The sequence below is a fragment of the Balaenoptera physalus genome (assembly GCF_965194825.1).
Source record: "Balaenoptera physalus genome assembly, chromosome: 4".
NCBI lineage: Eukaryota > Metazoa > Chordata > Mammalia > Artiodactyla > Balaenopteridae > Balaenoptera > Balaenoptera physalus.
This window is the reverse complement of record NC_138891.1, coordinates 97,187,309-97,193,817: the sequence shown is the minus strand read 5'-3', so window position 1 is coordinate 97,193,817 and position 6,509 is coordinate 97,187,309.

The following is a 6,509-nucleotide window of genomic DNA, read 5'->3' as shown; positions in this document are numbered from 1 at the left end:
GAGCAATAATCCCTGGGATTAGATTATTAGAGCAATAATTTGGTGTTCAAACTAGCTAATCCAGTCAAACTCTGGTTCCTTTGCAATAATAATTTCCTTTTTTAAAAAAAAATTATTTATTTATTTATTTATTTATTGGCTGCATCGAGTCTTACTTGCAGCACGAGGGCTCTTCGTTGCAGTGTGCAGGATTCTCTCTAGTGTGGTGCGTGGGCTCTCTAGATGTGGCCCATGGGCTCAGTAGTTGCGGTGCGTGGGCTTCTCTCTAGTTATGGTGCACGGGCTCTATAGCACGTGGGCTCTCTATATGTGGCTCAGTAGTTGTGGTGCATGGGCTTAGCTGCCCTGCATCATGTGGGATCTTAGTTCCCCAACCAGGGATCAAACCCTCGTCCCCTGCGTTGCAAGATGGATTCTTACCCATTGGACCACCAGGGAATTCCCTGCAATAGTAATTTCTGAGGTCAGTGTTTGATATTCATTCTGATTCCAGGAGGGTTCCCCTCAGCTGTCTTTTTCCCTAGTTCTCTCCTACAAACCAGCAGGCCTACAATTTATCCTGTATCTTGAATCTCCTCTCAATTGCCTCTTGCCTTAACTGCCACTGTGCTTGAGAGGACCCCTTAGGCCTCAATATCCTCAGACTCAGTTGCAAATGCAGTCAGCCCTTTGGGAAGAGATTAGGAGCTTTCGACAGTCTGCTTCTACTTCCAGGCAGTCTCCGCCAGGATTCTGGAACTGGAGGTGAAGACCATGGCAAGTTTCTGAGTGACACCCCTTCTCTGCAAGCTGAGTTCTTGGCCAAGAGGTGGCTGCAGCCTGAGGTCTTCTCGGCCTGCCTCTCCTGTCACGGAACCGCCAGTTCATGAACAGAGACAAGGGCGGGCAGGGCCTCTGTCTTCTCAGCTCACTTTGCCCAACGTAGAACCTCTGTTCCACAGGTGGGGGCTGGGTGGAAGAAGGAACCCCCAGAGGTTCCTTCCTGGTTGAGAAGGAACCTCTCAACCACACTTGCTCAGGCCTTATCTCAGCAACAAGTAGCTGGGAAAAGGATGAGAAAGACTGATGGCCTGGACTTCCTGGGAGGACCACTCTGCAACCGGGAGCTGATGGGAGAGGGAGCCTGGTATTCTAGGGTGCAGCAGTCTGGCGTGGCGTTGCCACCTTACTGAGCTGAGACAGGGAAGGGAAGGAGTGGTCTTTGTTCAAATACCACAGGCGCAGGACTTCCCTGGTGGTGCAGTGGTTAAGACTCCGTGTTCCCAATGCTGGGGGGTCGGGTTCAATCCGTGGTCAGGGAACTAGATCCCCCATGCATGCCACAACTAAGGAGCCCACCTGCCGCAACCAGGACCTGGTGCAACCAAATATATATAAATAAATAAATATTTTTAAAAAATACCACAGACACTTTTTAAAAAATTTATTTTATTGAAGTATAGTTGATTTACAATGCTGTATTCATTTCTACTGCACAGCAAAGTGATTCAGTTATACATACATATATACATTCTCTTTCATATTCTTTTCCATTATGGTTTATTACAAGATATTGAATATAGTTCCCTGTGCTACACAGTAGGACCTTGTTGTTTATCCATCCTATATATACTATCCCTAACTACCACTCTCCCTCCTCCACCTCTCCTCCCCCTTGGCAACCACAAGTCTGTTCTCTATGTCTGTGAGTCTTTTTCTGTTTTGTAGATAAGTTCATTTGTGTCATATTTTAGATTCCACATATAAGTGATATCATATGCAAATACCACAGACTCTTGCCTTTCTTAATGAATTCTCATAGATTCTTCTTGAATAGATGTTCCTCATTTGCTGTTGGCCCTTAGGACTATTTCCAGACCCCTTAAATGGTTGTTTTTGTTTTCACAATTTTACAGTTTCGTTGGGAAACATATCAGCAGAGTGCCTCATCTGTCGTACCAGAAGTCAATCCTCCAACTCATTTAGAAGATAATTTTATCTTGAAACAATCTCAAGCTTACAGAAAAATTACAAGTAGAATAATTTTTGAGACATTTGAGAGTAACTTGTCAATCTGATGCCACATCACATCTGAATTAAGTGTTCTTATAAATAGGCACATTCTTTTACATAACTGCATACAGTCAGGAAATTAACATTGATAGGATACCACCATCTAATCTTTTTACCGCTTTCAAGTTTCACCAATTGCCTTACAGCAAAATAATCTGGTTCAGAATCATGTACTGCATTGTTGTCATGACTGGTTAGTCATCTTTAGTCTGGTACAGTTCTTCAGTCTTTGTGTGTGTGTGTGTGTGTGTGACCTTGACACTTTTGAATATCACAGGCCAGTTACTTGGTAGAATATCCCTCAATTTGGGATTGTCTAATGCTTCCTCATGATTAAAGTTATGCATTTTTGACAGAAATATCACATGATGTTATATTCTTCTAATTGCATCCTATATAAGTGATACACAATTTTGATTTATCGTATTACTGACCATGATCACTTTGATTACTTGATTAAGGTGTCTGTCAGACTTGTCCCCCATGAAGTTTCTCTTTTCTCCTTTGTAATATTAATAAGTATTTTGTGGGGGGAACTATGGAAATGTCCTGCTCCTCTTCAACTTTTCTATTCTTTTTTAAAAATTATTTATTTATTTATTTGGTTGCGCTGGGTCTTAGTTGCAGCAGGCGGGCTTCTTAGTTGTAGCATGCAAACTCTTGGTTGCGGCAGGTATGTGGGAGCTACTTCTGTGACCAGGGATCGAACCCGGGCCCCCTGCATTGGGAGCGGAGTCTTACCCACTGCGCCACCAGGGAAGTCCCTCAATTTATTCTTTCATTTATTTGTATTACTGTTTGTGAAGAAAAGAGTTAATATAGCAGGTCTGAGCCTTAAAGAGTCCTGCTAAGAGGACCGTTAAGGCCAAAGTTTGACCTTTGGCTGCTATCTGGAAACTTGACGGTAAACAGTTCCCTACACTGATACAAAACCTTTCCTAAAAAGTGTGGCTCTCTGTGCTTAAACTCCTTATGCAAACAATGTGGTTTACGCTGAACAACTGCTTTCCTTCCGCGAGTCTGGAATTTTGGAATGTGCTATGCAGAAGGTGCCTATGTGACCAGCACCAGTAAAAACTTTGGGCTCTGAGTCTCTAACGAGCCTGCTGATAGATAACATTTCACACGTGTGTCGTCACAACTCATTGCTGGAGGAATTAAGCATGGCTCCACTCGGGTTCTTGGAAACTTATGCTTGTTTCCTCTGGACTTTGCCTCATATGCCTTTTCCCATCACTGATTTTGTTTTATATCCATTCTCAGGAATAAATCAGAGCCTTGAGTACATGTGTATGTGCTGGTTCCTGTGAGTGCTCATGGTGAATCACTGAACCTGGGGATGGTTTTAAGGACTCCTGATAGTGGACTTATGGTTTCCTATTTTATTTGATGGTGTATAATCTGTTACTATCATTATTATTATGCTCACTCAATTTGCCATGATTTGGCCAGTAGAAGTCCCTTCGAGGACTTCCATGCCCTGTTGATATGTCCCCATCATTCTTTGAGCATCTACTTGCTTTCTGACAGAAGATTTTCCAGGCTCATTTTGTACTTTTCCTGACCCAGCCCTGAAATTAGCCATTTCCCCAAGAAGCCCTAGTTTGTTCTATTGGGGAATGGCTTTTAGAAACCAATACTTAGTACCAGGTGTAATCACTTCTGGTGGGTATCACTGCTCCCAGGCCATCTCAATAAACAACCTGAGAATATATGTATGTATACACAAACACATATATACATATACCCACATTTACATAGCATTTCTGTGTCTGACAACTACCAGTTTAACCAATACCTCATATTTCATCATCTCCCTTTCTACCTTTGCGACGCCCTTCTCCGACAGCAAAAATGCTTTCAATATCCTTAGTGTTTACGTATTTCATCCTCTCTATATAACCAACCACCCATTGCCTAGGTTGCCTTAACCTCCCACATGGACATCACCCCCTCTAACCCCACTTGATCTCTGACACTCCGATTCAGACCAATCCTCTACGTGGATGGAATGTTTCAGCACCAGTTCTCTGACAGCTGGGTGTCCTACAATTCAATTCTGACATTACTACCCAGAGTTAGCACATACCCCATGAGTTAAGGCCTCAATTCCACAAGACTGCACCCACTTCAGATGCTAGCAGCAGGTCTTGGATATCCCCAAACCACCCGCAATTCTGCCTGGCCAACTATAAATTTAGGGGCTTCTATGGAGCCCCCCCTTTGATAATTCACTAGAACAACTCACAGAGCTCACTTAAAGCGCTATAGTTACAGTTACAATTTTATTATAAAGGATACAACTCAGGGATAGCCAAATGGAAGAGACCCATAGGGCAAGGTCTGGGAGGGAGGGGTGCTGGAGCTTCTGTTCTTGTGGAGTTGGAGTGTGCCACCCACCCAGTACATCAATATGCTCACCAACCAGGAAGCTCTCTGAGCCTCTTCAAGTTTTTGTTGAAGTTGCTTTATATACAGTGCATAATTGGTTAAATTAATGAATTAATGGCCATAGTGAGTGAACTCAGTCTTCAGCTTCTCTCCCCTACCTTGGAGGTCAGGGGGTGGGACAGAAAGTTTCAACCCTCTAATCACATGGTTGTTTTTTTCTGACAATAAGCCCCCATCGTGAAGCCATCTACCCCACCATGTGAATCTCAGATTTTCACTCTGAGATTGGAAAAAGACAAAGATGGCAAACACAACAGCTATTTAATATTGTACTAGAAGACCTTGCAGAGCGCTAAGTAATAAGACCAACAGTACTTGGCAAGCATGTGAAGCAACCAGCACTGATGAGTATAAAATGGCACACAGTCTCTTCAGAAAATATTTTGGTATTATCTGCTTAAGTTGAACATCCACAAATCCAAATGACTCAAATTCCACTTAGTTATGCACCCAACAGAAATGCATGTTCATATATATATACCAAGAGGATAAAAATGGGCCTTGCAGCATTCTTCATAACCCCAAACTGAAAATAACCCAAACATCCATCAGTGGTAGAAAGGTCAAGTTGTGGTATATTCACAGAAAGTAATGTTTTTTTGTAGAGCACACAGAACACAGTAAGAATTCAAATGAGCACAATAAATCCAATCAACAAGATAAGGAAAGAAGAATGGAAAAGAGAAGCAGGAATAAGCACCTACGAAGAACTAAGTGGAAATGCTAGTATAAGAAATATAAATTTTAAAATGAATTCAATAGATAATTCAATTAAAAAAACAGTTAAAGATGAAGTTGAGCAACTCCCAGAAGGTTATCAGGAATGGAGAAAAAGGAGAGAATGAGACAGGTATTGAGGGTAGAAATAAAACTTTCTCTTAGAAATAAAGAAGAAAAGTAACCAGAGGAGAAAAATATTTAAAGAAACAACACTATTTGTTTTCCAGGATTTGGAAAAGACTAAAATACCCATACATCTCTGCTAAAACAAACTCCTTTGAAATCATAGTGGGACTTCCCTGGTGGTCCAGTGGTTAAGACTCCACGCTCCCAATGCAGGGGGCCTGGGTTCAATCCCTGGTCAGGGAACTAGATCCTGCATGCATGCTGCAACTAAGAGCCTGCAGGCCGCAACCAAGACCTGGCGCAGCCAAATAAATAAAAATTAAAAAAAAAAAAAGAAAATCGTAGTACTAAGACTTTAAGAAACAGAATGTCCTAGGGTCCCCGAATCAGAGAAAACTGAGTTGGAACTGTAGTAGCCTTGTTATAGATGGGACTGCCAGTTTCAAAGGCGTTGGCTTTTGAAAGCCCAGAAGTGACAAGAGATCAGGATTTAGGTCCACATAGATTGGAACTAAGAATTCCACACAAAGCTGGGTTGGAACCACTGAAGAGCTTACACCTTCGGTGAAAGAACAAGCCAGAAAAAAACTCCATTCACCAACCCAGGCAAAGATATTTGTCTGTCCCAGACTGGGCACGAGGTGGGCAAACAGCCTCCCTTTAAGATTTAGAACAATGACCTTGTTCTCACACTGGTCTAAAGTTCAAATTTACAGTTGCTGGTCTAGGAAACCAGAGTTTGAGAAATTAATATGAAAATAGTACCCAGCCATTGATACTCTTGGAACAATCTTAACAAAAGCAAACATAAAACTGATCTGGGAGGACCCTTTTTCAGCGCAGGCAGGTGGCGCAGGATTCCAAAGATAAGGCCCTACTGGAGATGCGCTTATACTCTAACATTTATAAAACTCTGGAGAAATCCAATAAACAGCAGTATTCAACTTCAAAACTTCAGATAATAGACTATAAGACTGGTATATTTAAAATAATTAAACAAGTTATCTATACATCTTTGCTCCAAGCCTTTACAAACTATAACTGATAAATTTATAAGATCAGGGGAGACAAAGACTGTTTTTATTTTCCAAACAGATGTAAAACCCCCGTTTAGGAACCTCCATGAAGATTATAGGTTTAAATGTCCTGATTCAATTATG